Source organism: Dicentrarchus labrax, unplaced genomic scaffold (assembly GCF_905237075.1).
Source record: "Dicentrarchus labrax unplaced genomic scaffold, dlabrax2021, whole genome shotgun sequence".
In the NCBI taxonomy this organism is placed as follows: domain Eukaryota; kingdom Metazoa; phylum Chordata; class Actinopteri; family Moronidae; genus Dicentrarchus; species Dicentrarchus labrax.
The window spans coordinates 7,293,092-7,312,519 of NW_026136706.1; positions in this window are offsets into that span (position 1 = coordinate 7,293,092).

Genomic DNA, 19,428 nt, shown 5'->3' on the forward strand with positions numbered 1-19,428 from the left:
AATAACCCTCCATGACATTTTTTCTTGTTGGGTAATTTGTGCCTCCAAAGTAACAATATTGTATGTTGTTGTTTTTTTCCCCCTTTAGTTTACAACTAAGTGCAAAGGACACATTTACTCACATTCACTCATGGAAACTGCCCTGTACAACTGCAATCTGATCTGTTGGCTACTGAGCAGCACTATTGGAGCATACATGGATTAATGGCTATGGTTAAAGGCACCCCAACCATGGTCATGAGGCAGGGGAAAAGTACTCATCTTTAACTTAGCACTTTTCTAACCTCAAGGCCCATACTTCCTCCCCACATAGCACCACTAGCTATATAATAGATAAACACTTCAACTTTCCTACACATCAGAGTGCTAATGTATTCCTCAGATTCCAAGTTTGTACAGTGAAATCTCTGAGCATACAGCAGGCGTCCTCAGGATGCTGCAGCAAAGATGTCGGTACAGGGCACACAGCTGTTGCAGCGGCAAAACAATCGCTCACCACCGCAGGGGACAGGGTTTAGTTCCAGGCGGCAGTACCTCCAGCTTGGTAATGAATAATGAGTGAATGAGCACCAAAATTGCACTGCCCACCTGATCTGCATAAACACAAACTCAGATGTACCATTGCACCTCGGCACAAGTGGGTTTGTTTGGAGCGTAGCAATGGAATTGAATGGAACAAAAAAGGTGCAAGCCAATTTCATGGTGTTACAAAGCATGCAAAATGAACCTCTGTGTTTGTGACACCTGACTCTGTGTTGGCATGAAGACGGAGAACAGTATGTGAAGGTTTATATCATGCCACTGTCATGTTTTGTCTTGTATTTTCTTTGAATAATGGGGACAAAATAATGGGGAAGTGACACAAACTTGCACTTTGATATTAAGTTAAAGTAGCTACATGTCTCAAAACTTTGTCTAGTTATTTTGTCGCCTGTTGGTTGGTTTACCACTTAAACTGAAATATCTCAATAATTTTACCATGGATTGGATTGATCGGCCTAAAATTTGGTTTGAACATTTATGTCCCCCTCAGGATGACAATGATCTGCTAACTATTCCTCTGACACCACCATCAGGTCAAAAATTATTTTAATTTGTTGTAAATTGTAAAGTGTCTTTTTCAAATATCAGAAAACTGATGTCAACAGGACCTGACAGATCCAGAAGTGTAAACAACAAAACAGACAGAGGTAGTGGAAAACTGTCATAGTTAAATCATTGTTCTGACAACAAGTTGAAAAAAACAATGTTGAATATTCTCAGTGAATGCCATTTTTCTATTTAATATTAATAAAACTGTGAGTAAAACATATTTCATATCCACATAATTCCCAAGAATTCCAGAAGCTCTGGTGAATGTGCTGTAAAACAGTATTTATCAGACATGATCATGTTCTCCTGAAAACTGACTGGCAAAGAGAATCAGTAATGAATCCATCTAAAATGACCTTGTAGCCTGCCGCCAGGAACTGATGTTTTAATCATCTAGACCCTAACTGACATAGCCCTGCTTTGTTTGAAGTTCTCTCACCTGCTGTTAAAACAACCACGTGTGCTGCTCATCGCTGTAGGGCACACTCCTGGCTGACTGACAAAATTGGTACAGTCTGCCGAACAAAAATGTACAATCACCTGTATGTTCACTGGAACAGATTTCATGTCCACATTGTTCAGGTGTATGATGGTAATATAAGTGTAGGTGCATTTTACAAGATAGCTCAGAGCATCAGATTATTACAGTTTGTGCTCAATTAAATGCATTTGGGAAAGTAGGCAAATATCTTATTGATGAAACAGCACTATCGTCAAGATTGTAGATTTGATGGTTCACTGTAAATTGTGTCAGCATCGTCGGACATGTCTGTTTATGACCACGGATGTATAAAGATGTACCAACAAGCCACACTGTGCTAACATTACTCTTGCCGCTCTTGTCGCAAAACTCTCCTATTGACTCCTTTTATCTTTCACGAGAGTGGAGACGCTGTTAGCAGCAAAGCTTTAGCCACATAACTTCATAACTTTACAATCGGACCATCAACTGGTACATGGCACATTTAGATGGATCCAAGGGTTTGCGTACCTATTTAGTTTCATCTATAACGTTAAAATCAATTTCCAACTGCTATCAGTAAATCTTTACATACCTAATAGTTGAGTATCTCTCTAGTTAAGTATATTCTATCTATGTTCGAAACATTTAGTGTCTCATCAGGACGTACAGCTGTCTGCAGAATGAGCAGAGAGGTTCACATTGACCAAACATCTCACAGAGGTCCACATGTTTTGATTTGAGTCAAAAGCACTGTATAGGTGTATAGGAATATCTATTGTATGTATACTCTATGCCACACACATACTTACACAGAAAGAACAAAAAAAGATCATCAAGTAGCATGTACAGTATGTTATTCACAGTCATTGTCTTTCCTGTCACTGAGTAATTATCTTGGTTCAATAGGCACTGAGTACAGGGAAAATAAAGTATTAGTACAGTCTCAAAATACTCAGCCATACTGATAAAAGGAGATTTCAGAAAAGTGCAATAAAACAGACATCAAACATGCTGACAATGATGAAGACAAATAAGATGGTAACTTGCCTTGAGATGCGTCTAAGTCCTTGCTTCCTTTAAATGTGTTTATGGCATTAAAATAAACACAAACTTGTCTTCAGCCTTTTAAGGCAATGTCCATAACAACAAAGGTGTTTTGACGGGTTGTCAAATTTGTCCCAATGGGAGTATCTATTAAAAGTCTACTGTATAGCATTTCCTCACGTTAAAAACCAGCGCTACAGTTCTACACAGGCTCTTCATCAACACAGCTTTGTGCAATATCAGCATGATATTTTTAAAAAGCGTATGAATAACTGTGCAAAAGACATCCTTTTTATGTGCTTACAATTTTATAGTTTTATAAAACATATAATACAGTATATGTATGAATGTTTCAAAGGGGTTTAAGAATTGTTCATTTATAAAAAAAAAACAGCTTAAAAGATATGATTATGTGCCTAAAGCTGTGATATAGTGCGTTTTGAGTGCTTTATCATTTGTTAACTAGGCTTTACAAGAGCAGTTACAACTGTTAAGAAAGGCCCTGGTAGCTCACCTTGTAGAGGTACCAAGGCTAAGTCCTTGCTGCAAGGGCCATGGGTATGAATCCAATCGGGGCACCTTTGCTGCATGTTATCTCATCTTTCTCTCCTCCTTTCCTGTCTATCTCTCAACCTGTCCTGTGTAATAAAGGGACAAAAAATTAAAATTAAAAAACAAAAACAAAGGTTTAGTAACTGTCCAAAATAAAAGCACCTGCAAAGGATCCTCAAAAACCAGGGATGTGTGCTCTGAACATATTATTTGGTGATGTAAACCAACAATTCAGTGTGTCCTAAACTATGGGTCACATATACAGAATATATATATATGTTTTTATTTTATAGTTTTTTTCTTTGATTTTGCAACTTTCAAAGTGGTATTGCGTTTACTTATCATTGCAACTGTATACTATCTGGCTATTTTTTCTTTCCCTACTCACATGCATTGTCTGTGTGTCATCTCCCCAGTGAATGATTGACATTTTCTCAAGATCCATCCACTACTTGGCTGTGAAGTAAGTGACGCTGATGTGCTGTCAGAGCGAGTTCATTTCAGACCCTCCACAACCCTTACCCATCACCATTGGAGGGCCTTGGTGGGCGTGCTATTTTCTCCTCAGCAGGTTCTTGCAATAAATGTGGCTGCTAATTCACTGATAATATAACCCTGATGCTAAAGCAGCCCTCACTCAACCTGCAAATATTTTTCAATGCTATAGAGGTTGTGGAACATACAGTCTTTTAACAGAAAGTTTGCGGGAAAATATATTTTGACCATACATTTCTTGAGCAACCACATTTGTCTGGCCTAAATGTACCCGTGGACAGCACCTGGTGAGGGGAAACTAACACACCCACCCACGTCAATCCATTGCTATGTGAGTGGGCTGTGGAGGGCTTGACACTGATAACGCAACATCAAATACTTCACAGCTGGTTTTCAGTTGGATCTTGAATAAAATGTCAATCAGGCTTTGAAGAGAGTGACAGACTCCCAATGCATGTGAAGGAGAACAAAACATGGAATAAATGTCCTGGTCAGTGATGGAGGAAGAAGTCACTTTTTCTTAAGTAAATATGCAAGCAGTATTTGCATTAAAGTACTTAGTTACATTCCGCTACTGGTCCCGGTAACACACAGTCGCTAATGTTACTGGATACGCACTGGGGGGAAGGGCCATTAGAGGAGGAGGTTTAGTTCTCTATAGGATCCTCATTGCTGCACAGATTCATTAAGAGCAGCTGAGCCTTACCTGATAAATCTAACTGTAACCATATGCTGTAAATGGTCAATTCCTTGATGAGTTGTGTCTCTGACTGAACAGAAGTAATAACAGACATAGCAGTCGCCAATTCAATTATAGGTTGTTGTGATTCATAACATAACATGACTACATAATGTTGTCATATACAGTACAGTGTGAGGGATAAACAATGAATACCATTATGTATGCGGTCAAAATAACATATCAATTAATTAACACAGCCACAGACAAATGCTGAAGCAGGTACTGGAGGATCATATTGATATTGTTATTACCTCTCCTTCACCTAGTGATTTACTGCAGGTAAATAAGCACAGCGGAGCTCCATGTGTTAACAGGTTGTCTAACTGGATTTCTGTCCGTCCAAGATGAGTTTGCTCTTCTATTTCAGGAAAATCTATAGGAGACAGAGTAAACAGTTTGGTGCAACACAGCAAGAGGAGAGTGCAGATATCATTTAATGGGTTATTATTTTACATAGAAATGCCAAATGTTGGTTGATGTCATATCGTTAAAGGAATATTTCATCCAAAACTTGTTCCTGTAGACTATAGATTCACAAAACTTATAATGGATTCCAACAGAGACCCAGTTTCACAGAGAGAAAAATGTACAGAAACAGCAACATAAACTAGTTCACTACTGTCCAAAACATTAATATGTTTACCTAAATATGAAAAATATTTCTATGGTTGTTTGATATTGACATGGCAATGTACTTATAATAAATTGTAAGCCATGTAAATGAATCACTATTAGAACCCAGTAACTGCATTGATTCCAAGCTAAGCCTGCTGCGGTCAGAGCAGGTCCTTTTCTTCAGAGTCCGCCATGTTGAACTGCCTATTCCTACACCAGTCCAGAACGGACAAACCATACACAGGCTCTAGATATTGCGAGGAGGTTGTAATCAATTACACTCCTAGTTGACCAATTACACACTGGTCCTTTAAATATGTACATGGCATTAAATGGCTGAGGTCATTAACAGCTGAGAACTGCTGGTAAAACCCCTATGTGTGAAATTTTAAATGTATCATCTCCACCAACAGACTCAAAAACTCTTTCGTCCCCCTGGCCATCAGACTGTACAACAGCTCCCAGTAAAGGCAGGAAGGACAATAGATAATAGACAATGGACAATTTCTATCTGTATTTTGCACTGTTTTACTTCCATTTGCACTGTTTACTGTTTGCACCGTTTATTGTAGCTACTGTTAGTACTGTTACATATTATATATATATATCTATATATATTATATGTTATATTTTATCTTCTATTTTATTTTTAATTCTATTCTTAAGGTTAGGGATTTTAATTTTAGTCCAATGTATGTTTAATGTATGTTTTGTATTTTGTATGCTACTGGATACTTGAATTTCCCTCTGGATAAATAAAGTATCTATCTATCTATCTATCTATCTATCTATCTATCTATCTATCTATCTATCTATCTATCTATCTATCTATCTATCTTTGGTCACACATCCCACCTTACCACTTAATCCCACATTAAGTAGCAGTATAAAATACATTGCAATATTTCACTATTAGATTCTGATTCAAGTGATAGCATTTGGAAATTCTAAAAGAGTCGCACAATTTAATTATTTGATCCCGAATCAAGTTAGGATAGGGCTAAACCAGAAGTTAGCCGGCTCTGGTGCGCATGCTCTATGGGCCACTGTGGCAGTAGGAATGAATGCAGTATGCATTGATCTGAGTCATTTCTTTACAGCAGGATGTAGGGGGTTCTTAGCTTTATGTGCCATTTAGCAGCTTTGATAGAAATAAACGGAGCACCACCTCCAATGCTGCATCCAGTTATCCTGAATACATTTCTATTATGTCTCAGTTTCGACACCAATTTGATGTATATGGACATTTGTTTTTTTTTTTAAGTGACCATCCTTTCCCTTTCGGGGTTTGTCTATTTAAACAGTCTGTCATTTAATGTATAACATGACCAAAGCTCATCACAGAAAGCTATCGGCAGCGCTTTTATTTAACATGACACTAAAGGGACACTTTATCCCCTTCTTGCCCCCCGTGGCCTCTGATCTCTGATTCGGTTACTTCTGTCAAATGAAACTCCTCTTAGGTCATTGAAAATTCTACTGCATCATTGGCAGGTCTTGACCCATGATCAAACCTGCTCCTCCATCCAGCAATTGGCAGACTCGGACAGACCTCTGATGAAATGTCCTTACAGGGACTCAGAGGACATAAAGAGGCTTGCAACTATGTCAATTAACTGCACTCAATGTGTAAAAACTTTAAACATAAAGGTCTATAAAACATATTTTCTTTTACCTTGCATTTGAAAAACTCAACAGCAACACGACTTTCTAGAAACAATGTATGAGTTAATTTTAAAAACTTGTAAACCAGACATGTAAATAGTAAGAACTATTTTCTTCTATTTGTTGTAATGTAATTTAACAGTGCTTGGAGCACCATTTAGGAATTTCTGTTTGTCTCTAATGTACTGGGGTGGTGGGAGTCTCAGTAGCAGATATCACAAAACATTGGCAAATAAAACTATCACTTGATACCACTAAGGGTTAGTGGGAAAATATTTTTAAAAGAATAATTGGACATTCAGGGAAATACACTTATTCACTTTCTGGCCGAGGGTTATATTATAAAATCAATATCACTCTCATGTCTGTATGTTGCTATGAAGCTAGAGCCAGGAGGCGGTTAGCTTAGCTTAGCGTTAAGACTGCAAACAGGGGTAAAACAGATAAACAAACAAGATACAATGTGTTAATGAGCTTTAGAATTGTTGGTGTGCATATTCCCCTGATTCCAGTCTTTATGTTAAACCAAGCTAATGGCCTCCTGCCTCTATATTTATAGCTAACAAACATGCATTAGTGGTAGTGAGTCCATCAATCTATTGGGAGTGAAGTGTTTCTCCCAAATCATCAAACTATTACTTAATGAGATTTGGATGAACTAACACTTCACTTTAAAGTCCATTCTCAGTGTATGTGTACTGGTGGCTTCAAGTTTCTACATCATACTTGTATAAACTGTAACTACGACCAGGATTAACATCCAGACTATTTGCAATATCATAAATCATGTTTGTAGGTCCCACCCCTTAAAATCAAGTTTTTAATGAGCACAGAGAAACTTTCCGCTTTCAGGAGATGAATGTGAAAACATCTTTCTAGGGTCAAACTCTGCACATACATCATTCTGCACAGTGAAGCTCAAACATCCAACTGAAGGAACAAGAAGAAAAACATATTTTTAAGTGGAGGGGGACTTTCTCAGTTTGCAACACTTCATTGTCCAACCCAGAGATTTCAATCAGTGGTTCACTGCAAGTAGAGTTGATGAGAATAGAAGACTATAAACCATATCCAATAGATTTGTTCTGGTGTTATGCTTTTATTTATTTTTTTGCTGTGCAAGCGTGGGATCCAACATCCAACACTTTTATTCCACTGTGATCTGGGAGGAATGCAATTAATCCTGCATCGATCAGCCCTTCATTTAGCCAAGGCTAGGTAGTTTGTATTATTTGTGCTTTGCCGTGTTCTCATTCGTGCACTCAATTCATTTTTGATCAATATGCTATTAAAGGCCTTGTTCCTGAGGCAAGATCAGTTTTCTTTTGGAGGTTGGGTAGCTCCAGTGTGGGGCATAAATGTTTTGTAAAGGCCCTCCCTCAGGTGGCAGAGTTGACTGACATGAGGGTTAAAAGAAAATTAGTTTGCATCCAGGTAAGCAAGCGTGATGTAAAGCATCGGGTGTCAAGTTAAAATTATTGATTCCTGTTATGCCTGTCGCTTGGTGGCCTTTGGCTGGTGGGAGGTGAAAAAGTAGTCACCCTGAGGTGAAAGTGCTGTTTCAGGGTAGAGTGATGGACTGAGATCAGTACTAAGTGAAATGCTGTGAATCAGAAACAAATTATACAGATTTTTCTTTGTTTCTTTCTTTCTTTCTTTCTTTCTTTCTTTCTTTCTTTCTTTCTTTCTTTCTTTCTTCACAGGGGTCTATCATTGATTCCTAAATGAAGTGCACAAATGTGGGTGGAATAAGTAAAAGACTATTAAAAATGAATCTGAGTACACTTCCTCATTTCCTATCAACATGTTTTATGCTAATAATAATTCCCTCTCCAGCCAAACCGTTCAGACTGGGCTGCACTTAAAATAGAACCTCCTTTCCAAATTATACACATCTACTCAATTTCAGCTCTAATATTACAATAATAATAAATTAGTCATAGAACCATTTATCAACCATTTACATTAGTGTTGATGAATTATTAAGATCTTGTGAATAAGTTTCCAAAAGGAACATGTAATACCAGTTCAAGTGATTCATTTTCATTCACAGGGCACTATGATTGTATCAGGGTTCAATGTTTGGAAGCAATGGGATTGTTATACTTAATTTATCTCTTTAGGGAAAGGTGTCTCTTGTTAATCAAAATAGGGAACGAGTGCAGGTCACTTACAGCAGTAATTCGACTTTTGCAAGGGGTAGAGGGAATTAATTGCGGAGTATCTCAATTAATTTAAAAAAACAAAACAAGGAAAATAATTATTTCATTTTTAAAAATCTGTAACACTCAAACAGCAAATGTTGCAACTGAGATTGCATGGAAAACTTCAAAGAAATGGAACAGAGTTCATTTTGAAGTAACACTCAGTTAAAATGAATCGATGAATGGTTGAAATATTCAGCAACTGGTATAAATGAGCAAGCAAATGGTAGAAACTAGCTAAAAGTAATGGATAAACAGTTGACAGTTCAACTTAACGATTGACTTCTAAACAACATCTGATTTTAAATCAATTCAAATGACATTTGTAACACGGTGGGTGGTGGGTTGTGCGCACATATCAGATGTAAGATGCTGCTCATTTGTTGTGTGTGACTCTCACCAAAAGCTATGACTCATGTATGAAAATATAATTTGGCTATAGTCATTAAGCCATATTGGATTGGCATATATGTCTAGTAAGATTTGTTTCACAGGCATCACTCTGTTCTGCACATTTGGAATTTTATAATGTCCATTATTTCAGAGATTGCCTATTTAAGACTACCAGTAAATGAATAACACAGCACTGATTTTTATGATGTCTTCAGCGTATGATGTCATACAATCTGGTTCATCTCTCTCACAGCACCCCTTTCTCTGCACCCCCTGCTGGAAAAGACCGTGAAATGTTTTTTTTTTTCAGAATCTGAGTTACACAGGAGCAACACCAATCAGCAATTCATCACTTACTTCAGGACTGAATCTTCTGATAACATGTTCTCTAAAATCAGTCTAGTCAAACCGTCTTTCTTTACAGTCCCCTACATTTGCCCTACCATCAAACAGAGCAAAAGAGTCTGTCTCATCACTTTGGGGAATTACGGGTTTTTGCAGCACTCCTGTGGTCCACGGGTAAATTTTCCAAGGGAGACGGTGAATGTGATTGAGGTGTCAGCAGTTGGCATCTTTGGATTACAAAGATTGTGGGAGCAGCAGGTGGTGCCACAGCCAGTAATGGAAGTCTCATTTTCCTTGATGTAGAAAGGCGACCCACTGTCTGATAGCCCTCAGCTTGAACAGGCCGGCTCTCCTGGTTGGGGATTCTGCAAGTAATAGAAATATTCTGTCACCAAAACTAGGACATTTTTAATTTAAACCACAGTTTCATATTCACACATTTTAATTACCTTGTCAGCTAAGAAAGAACATAGTACTTATTACTGTATTCTTATAGTAGGATTTGTTGGAATTCCCAACTCGTCTAAACTTTGGGATATTTATGGTTAATATTCAGATAAAGACACTAACCAAACAAACTTTTTAAGAATACAACAAATCAGAATCAGTCAAGCTTTATTTGTTGCCAGGCTAGTTCAATTTAAAAAAAATTTCAATCCATAAATGTTTTTTCTTTTTCATAGAGGGAGATGAGAGGATTGATATTAGTCTCATAACTTTATGTGGAAGGGGTCAGGATGTAGTTAGACTATCTTAGCATAAGATAAATAAATAAAACTGTAAATAAATGGCAAGCTTGGCTCAGTCCAAAGTAAAAGAAAGTACCTACCAACCCCAGTAAGGCATACTAATTTAAGTTAACACCTTTTATCTAATTTGGTTTGTTAGTACTCAAAAATGTAAAAACAACAGTTTGTGGTTTTAGGGGAAGTTGCACAGTAATTGTTTTTATTTTCATCTTTAAACTAAGCTGGGCTAACTACATACTAACTCATTGCATACTTGTTCTCAAAGCTAAAGGCAAATGTTGTGAATATATTTGTTTTATAGGCATAAGTTTGTTGTACTGATCAGTCCATGCTTGATTCCCTGCTCACAAAAACTTCACAGAATTCTTATACTTCATATTTTAATCTTTAATATTTAAATATTGCAATGTCAGAGACTACAAAAAGTATAAACAAATACATTCACAAATTAAAGTCCATCTTAACAAAATACTTAATAAAATTGCTTGCTGTATTTATTCTCTCCGCACTAGCCATTAAAGAAGCCCCTTTGTAAATAAATAAATACACTATAAAAGATGGAGGAAATATCTTTATTTAGCAGTGGCCAACCATGGGCCTGGACCATCAGTCTTCAATAGGACCATGGGAACAAGGGACCACACATGGCAATGAATAATCCAACAAGGCAATACAAATAATAGATAGAGCCCTATGTCACATGGAAGTTCATGATATTAAATATATTTCTTAACCATAAATGGCTTCACACACAAAGGCCATTCCAGAAAACCAGGCACATAAAGCTAGCTATATCACTACATTTAATTACGAAGTGGGTTATTTTGAGAAGACAAATGATACAAGCAAATCAACCTCTTTCACATATGTTTAGCTGAAATTTAAAAAAGTGTAGAATATTAATTTATTTCAAGGTGGATCCAATCCTAATCCAGTGTTTTTTGTGTTTGTTTGATTTTAGACTTTAGTTTCAATGTAGAGTTAATATATGCCTGCCAGACAGGGTTGGGAGGGTTATATTAAAAAATGTAATCCGATACAATTACTAATTACTGTAAGAGATTACAGTTACCTTTTTTTTTTGCATCCTGATCTCGTAACTCCCTTATATGTCATCCGTTCCTCAAGCCAACTGTCAGGATTCATAGACAGCGGTGTCATACAAACAGGCAGAGCTGCTCTCAAACTACAGCTTTACGTAACCCTTAGTTTCAGTGGGGAAAGCTAATTTAATCATAATAATTGAATATATATATATTATAAATAAATTTCACCATCATGTGACCGCATGTGTGTTACAGGTAAGATGGTGACAGCAACAGATCATGTCAATCCAATTTCAGTGTCACATTTTAATGTATTTTATACATTTTAAGTCGTGTGTGTGTCTGTTTATCTGTGTGTGTCCGTGTGTGTGTGTGTGTGTGTGTGTGCGTGCGTGCGTGCGTGCGTGCGTGCGTGTGTGTGTTCCCTGGCTGCTGCCCATTCCACAAAGTGTCTCACTCAGACATGCCCTCGGGCAAATAGGATGCAATATGTTGTTAAAGCTGAACACAACTGTGGAAAAGAAGTAGGAAACCGCTGTTTCTTACTCCTCCATCTGGCTCTTAATTCAAGTTAACCGACGCTGCAGGAAACTCAATTGTCCCACCAGTCCTCAAGCTGTTGAATGGGCAAGATAAGAGCACGACCACTTAAAGATTCCATATGTAAACAACTGGGCAACACTAGCTAACACTAGTTTATAATTGGAGTCCAACACAAAGTCCAGAGTCAAAGCTAACTACTGCAAAGCTTGTGAGATATATTAGATAGACATTGTGGTTTTATTTGGAAAAATTTAGCCTCCTTGCTAAGGAAGGAGGAAAAATCACTGGCTATCTAACACAGCAAAATACGGTCAGCTACCTTCATCCAGACTCCCAGGGCCGATCTGCCTTGCCTGCCATTTGAACTCTCCTTTTACATTTGGCCACAGCATAAACATGATAATGTATCAGCAAAGAGAAACCCCATTCTATCTTATTGTCACAATCTTATACACCATATTGTCAATTATTTTCTTTGTCGTGCATTAGAGCTTGTTTATGTTGTTTGAAAGTGCTTTTCCATTAGGTATTTAAATCAATTTTTTCTTCCCCCTGTAAGTTTGCATGTGAACAGGCATGTGCGTGTGTTTTTGGGTGCAGTATGTCTGCAAGAATGAGTACACAGGCTTGAGTTTTCACACTGGAGGTGCCAATTAGCTCTTGGAGATGCCAAGAGAGCATGAGTTGGCTCAGCAGTAACGAGCTGCTCCAGCAGAACCTCTCTGCCACCTTCTCACTTTGTCTCACGCTATTTTCTTTCCTCTTCTCCTCTTAAAATGTGCTCGTTTTTCTATCATCCTATTCCTTGCTCTATTCCTGCAAGCCCATGCTTATTTTTTTTGTATTGCCCACCATTTCCACTCCTTCCCACCTTTTGCCTCTGCTCTTGCTTTGTCGTCTTGTGTGGGAACCCAGCTGTCTTATTATAGCACTCTGCTACCAGCAGACTTCTGCTTTCTCTTTCTTCCTCTATACTTTACCCTCCCTACTCTGTCTCACCTCTCTCCCCTCACTCAGCCTGTTTCCCTTTCATGTTCTCTTCTTATCCTTCTCCATGCTGCATTCTGTTTATTTCTTAACAATTTTGGCCAGTGACTCAAAAAGTCCCGTTTAATTCTGACAGAATCATTATGGTAACCAAAGATCAATTGTCTTGCATCAAGCTCCTGCTATTGGCTCTCAATAAATCTTGTATTTAAAAGAAATATTAATGTCACTTAATGAATTCATCCACATGGACAGTCACAAGGGGACCGTCTTTATTTGGGGTGAAACTGACCTTTGAGCAATGACTTTCACTTCCATCATATTTTATGACTTATCCTTTATTAATTTTCTAACATTCTTAGCAATGTCACTTCCTGGCTGGCTGGGTGTCCTGGTAAGATTTCCACCTGGGCGGCTGTCCAGTAAATCAGTCAGAGTCCTCTAAATGTGGCATATCTTGTCTCACAGAACTGGTCCCAGAAAATTGACTTCCTTGCGATCTATTTGCCCAACAGAACTGACACATCAAGACAGGGGAGTCTGTCAATGAAATGCTCTTGCTGATTCTGCAAGGAAAGTACTCTGATGATTCTGAATGATTCTTTGATCTTTTATCATGATCTGAGTAGAGGTTGAAGGACCTCATGGCAAGCCTAAACTACAAGAGTGAAAAAAAACCCTCTGAAGTGTTCTTGGTTGCACTTGTAACCACACCCAACAGTCTCAAGGTCCTGAGTACACCATTGGAAGCTGAACCAAAGGAGGTCAGCAAACCTTTCAAGGGGTGTGAAGTTACTCCTTAATGTAAATCAATGATTTCTGTCTCAAAACTTTTTTATTAATCCTAGGACTCTGTTTCATTTCCAACCTGTAATATTTCGTCTGTATATTTCTTGTGTTATTGTTGGGTCCATTTTTTTTAATAGTGTTTTAATTGTGTGATTTCATTTGCCTCATTGCAGTCTTGAAATATTTAAATCCTTGTTCAACTGTGAAACACTTTTTAACACTGTTTTGAAAAGTGCTGTATAAATAAAGTGTATTATTATTTTGTTTTTTTTTATTTGATTTTCACTACATATATTAAATACATTCTGCATTTATTTGCATTTTGTTGTCATGTGCAACTGTAGCAAAAAAATAACCATGCCTTAATAATAACCTGCCTTGTGAAACCAAACTAACAGACTGGGGGTTTTTTCATCGGTGTTCAAAAATGAAGCTAAAATTGGATGAGCTGCTTTCAGGACTTATATTACAGAATCATAGGTTAATCATAAACTCAAATTATTTCCTGTAGTTTCCATCGCTCCAGTAGACCTTCACAAGCTCTCAGAGCATGTCTTTACATTGAAGACATTATGCTTAAAAAATCAAGTTAACTCAAGGGATCGGTCACACTGTCTAGATTATAATGTCATCTCGAATAAGGTTCTTCTCCTTCAGTTCATTAAAATACCTGTAGCCATCATCACTGGGATCCAATACGATGTACCTGACCTTTTTAGTTATCCTACACATCAAAAAGCAGAGCCCTTCCACACAGATTCGAGGCTTATACAATCAAATAATATAAAGTATAGGTAGGTGCTGTATATAAATATCTTGAATTTGACACTTCCAGTTTTCTCCTCTCCTGTACTGTCTCTTGTGTTTAAAGTAGAATTTACACTACATATCCCCAACCACACCAACAAAGGTGGGTCATTTCATTAATTCACTCAGCCAAAAGTACGCTTGCATATTTATGTTAATAATTCACATATTAACATATCTTGTGGGGATGACATTTTCCCTATCTTGCCTGCAGACAACAGGATTTTGGAATGCATGTCATCCGTCTAGGTTAGTCAATACATTTCAAAAAATAAATGGATGTTCATTCCTACTGATCCATTCACGGTATTAGACTTAAGCACCTTTCTGCAATTCACTGAAGGCATCCAAGCAAGTAATGGAGCAGCAAGTGAGTCACCGGTTCTTGGTCATAGGAGGGAAAATGTGTCGTCTTTGTCATGGTGGCTGAATCTGCAGTACTGGAGACTTTGACTAGACTGCACGTAATTCAGAATCCCATTAATTGACAGGTAAAGACAAGTATACAAAGCACACTAAAGTTAGACGTTTTAATGACTAACACCACAATCTTAAATACTGCCAAACGTATATAGTAGATAAAAATAGACACCTACAGTGTCTATTTTTATCCTATTTTTATCCTTCTAGCATCATTTATGGATGCACAAGGCAATCAAGTTGGTAACGTCTGCAACGTCCAGTTACTCTTTCAAAATAAAGTTTGTGTGGTTACCGTGAAATGGTCATAGTTTGGTCAAGTTCAGTCACAAAAATTACTTGGTTAGAATTAGTTCAAGATTGTAAGTTACGTTACTTACCTGATATAACTTAAGTACATAAATAAAACGTGACTCACATAATGTACCTGATGTAACCTACGCAGGGGCGGATCTAGAAGGGCATTTAGAGGCATGGAGAAAAACTTCCTGGCCTGTTTTAGATACATTTTTAAAATAATGTGTTATGACAAATATGTGTTATAAATTCATAATTTCATAATTTAAATTAGGAATTTAAATGTATTTATTTTAATTTAAAGTTCAAATAATAAAAACCTGTATTTGGAAAAATGTCTTAAGATTTGGAAACAAAACAATTCATTGATTTCTTATGCCGCCTTTAGATATTTCTATTCAAGCCTTTAATAATGTAATGTATTTTAGTTCAAATATCTTTTCTAAGCAAATATTGATATATGCGATTGTTTGCAATTAAATCATCACATCTTGCCACCCCATAAATATTTCTTTAAAACAAGCCAGGCATTGAACTTGCGTGTCTTCTTTAAAATAATTTTTACTTTTATTTTACCCTATGCAGATTTTCTTATTCTTTATACTCTGTATACATAATTTCTGGACTGCATATCCAGAAATTATGCTAGAGTTACACCCACAGTGTCATATTTTGAAGCAGATGGCCACAGACCAAGCTACGGTATTTGATGACTTGGGAGTGAGAGCTGGATTTAGCAAGTAATCCATGATGTTATGAGTCTAAATTGGCATTGTAACAATGGCATGTCTATGACACAGATAATATTTTTTATTGGTTATTCCTTTAGCTAACATACATCACATGTGTCCAGTTATACTTCTAAGGAGCTAAAAGAGACATAATCATAAACAATAATTAATAATAAGTGACAATGGTATAACTTAATATTATCACTTAAGTTGATTGACACTCATGAAGAAGTACCTTCAAAACAATGTGTCATTAATGATAAGGAAAATAATCAGAAAAAATGTGTTCAGTATTGACTACAAAGTTATATTTACCATTTCATTTTATAGTGAGAGACCTCACAACATTGATGAAATACGGTGTTGGTGGAACTCTCCAGGGTGTATCCCACCTTTCACCAAGTGTGTGCTGAGATAGAATTGACCCCTGAAGAGGATGAGTGGTTTCGGAAATGGATGGATGAATGGACATTGTTAGAAATGTTTTTTTTTGACTGAGCGTGAGATACATTCGGACACATTTAGTTTACTGAGTGCTGTCCTTCAGCACTGAACAGTTGAAAATGTGAGTGTTTTGTGGCAGGGGGCTGAGAACATTTTGTTCCAAAAACAGTCTGAGCAAGAAAATTAGTTCTGAGAGCATGAAATCTCAGCAATTGGCAAAGCAATCACTGAGTCGCTGGTACTGATCAATGAAATTATTTTGATAATTTTGAACTATAAGCCATTAAAACTGCATTTACAGGACTCTGCATTATAAACTAAATGCTTGACTAGATTTTTATTTATGTTGTTTGTCATTGGTGCCTTTTTTTCTGATACTTGTGTACATAACTGTCCTGTCTGCTCTTTACCTTTGTTTGTTCAGCTTCTTTTATGTCTATTTCTATGTCAGTATACCAAGTGCAAATGTCTTGTATGTGTACACACTGATTCTGATTCCAACAGTCTAATAAGTCATCCCTGATTGAACTTCTGTATTATTATAAGTTTATACTGTTTTATGAGCAATGGTAAATTCTGAAGTTCAGCAGTGTGTTGGCCAATCATTGTTTTGTAATAATAATGCTCTCTCATCCTTTGTGTACATAAATAAGTACAGACCGTGCATTTAAACCCCACAACAACCCTCACAGCCCACACTGTGTGGATGGGTGGTGTTAGATTTGATGCAAGTGTCCTTAATGATTTTATAGGTTTTCTTTTTGCAGCGATTGTTGTAAATGTTCTGAAGTTGTTTCCATGCCAAAGATTTTACCTGTTGTATTTACTGCACTTTTTTAGTTTTTTACAGTCCTGTAACCACACTGTCACGCAGCCTGCAGCATATTCCCAGTAGTACAGTAAAAGTTTACAATGCTGAAGCTCGTGAGGTGCCTCAGGCATTGCTCTCACCCAGTGCAGGGGGCCCTGTATAATCCACAATGTTAATGCATTTCAAAATTACTGTATCTTGAATTATATGACTGCTGTTGAGTGTATTTTTTTTTTCTGCCAACATGCCTGTCATCAAGAGTTGTTGGCTTTATGCCTCGATGTTGTCATGTTGTCCTCATAAAACACATAAGAGTTTTATATAGTTATATACATAGTTAAACTACAGTATACAGCTTTGCCAGCTTTCACCCAAGTCCTACTCACGTCAGGCTCTGTCACCTGTAGATCGACTACAGCAGGGGGGCGCTCTGCTGCTATCACCGGGACCAAGTTGTGAGCTTTGAAGCAACTCTTAACACCTGTTCTCTATCACTCCAGTTGAGGCAAGACCCTGCTTGAGGATGATGTTCCTTGAAATGTTGCTGTGAAGTGTGTAGCTTCAGTAATCTCTGTAAAAAGTAAAAAGCCAATAAAAATGCATCATTACACCAGTTTAACAGACATAAAGTTGCAGCTATTTTCGACTGTTATGTCCACAGACTTATGACAGACACAGGATGTTTTTTTTTATTATTATTATAATATAATAATTAAAACACAAAACTAAAAATGTACCGATAAAAAAGAACCAATTAGAGCGTCAATAATGTACTACATTCATAATTTGTACTGGTATTCAATGCCTCTGGATCTTTTAAGTTTTAGACTTTCAAAAGTTCACTAAACGTTTCGACAGAAATCCCAACCTTAATTTGAAAGCCTAAAAATAATGAATAGACTGTATGCTATTAGAAAAAGAATGCATTTGTACAATGAATGCCTGGCCTTTGTTAGGTCTCAAGAGCATCTTATGTTTCAAAATTCCTTCGTAATGGGGAATTTAAATGGTAGATAACCAAGTAGCACTCTATACCACAGCGGTCTAGGTTTGAGTCGATCCAAACTCCATTTGCTGCATGTCATCCCGTCTCTCTCAGATACTTTTTCCTGTGTCTCTGTACTATCTTGCTGATACAGTGATTTACCAAAAAAGAAAAGAAAAAATCTTTAGTAATCTTCTAGTTCTCACTGAACTGAGTGTTTTTTGTTTGTTTGTTTGTTTGTTTGTGAATTGTAGTTCAGTCCTTTTCTCAGAACTGACACCTGTATTCATCCTACGAGAGTTTCCAGGCCTGCTCTTTCACATATTGATTTAGTGAAAAATAAATCATCCCTAACAGCAGGTTAGCAAATTTAGAACCATTTATTAAACAGTAAACTAGTGCAACAGTTACTTGCAGTGGCCTAAAGAACAGTTAGTTGTATGTGGCTGTACGTGCATATACAGTAGTCTGAACCTGTTCTGTTCTTGCTGTAACCTTAGTCCCTGACGTCATTCAGTGTTTGAGATGAGGAGCCATAGCAAAAACCTCAAGGGGTTCCATGGGTCTGATAAAATTAATGGGAAATCAAATAACTGTTGTCGTGGTTACCCCTGAATTTGATCTGTGGCTGGTCAGAGCAGCTGTGGATTCATGGGAAATAAAGGTAATTTAATTGCATATGTCTGTATGTCTGTATGGGTCTTGTGCTTTGTGGGTTTTTAAACGTAGCTTGATGTACTCTAACGTCATAATGCATTGACATCTGAAGTGTAAGTGACAGTTACCTCAGTTTGGTGATGTTTTTATCTGGAGTGCCACAATTGACTCCAAAATTGGATTTTGTTTCCCTCTGATATGTGATACAGAAATGAAACGATAGACAGTCAAACCCTTAAAATATTAGAGCGCCCTTTTACAGCTCTTATCGCTGGCCTTCCGTGTTGTCTAATAGCTGTGAAAATGTGATTATACTCTTTTCTCTTTTCTAAAAAATTCAATTAATTTCTCATCTTGTCAGCTTTGATCTCAAAATTAAACAGTTTATCATTCTGATGTAAAGCAACTTATCTGTGCTCTTCATCTATACACCCTACTCAAAACCAACATGAGAACATGTGTTACTTTTTGGTTAAAAATGGAATTGGAGTGAATTTTCTCTGCTCTTTAAATCTGATTAACACAGACAAAGAGATAAAACTATATTTACCC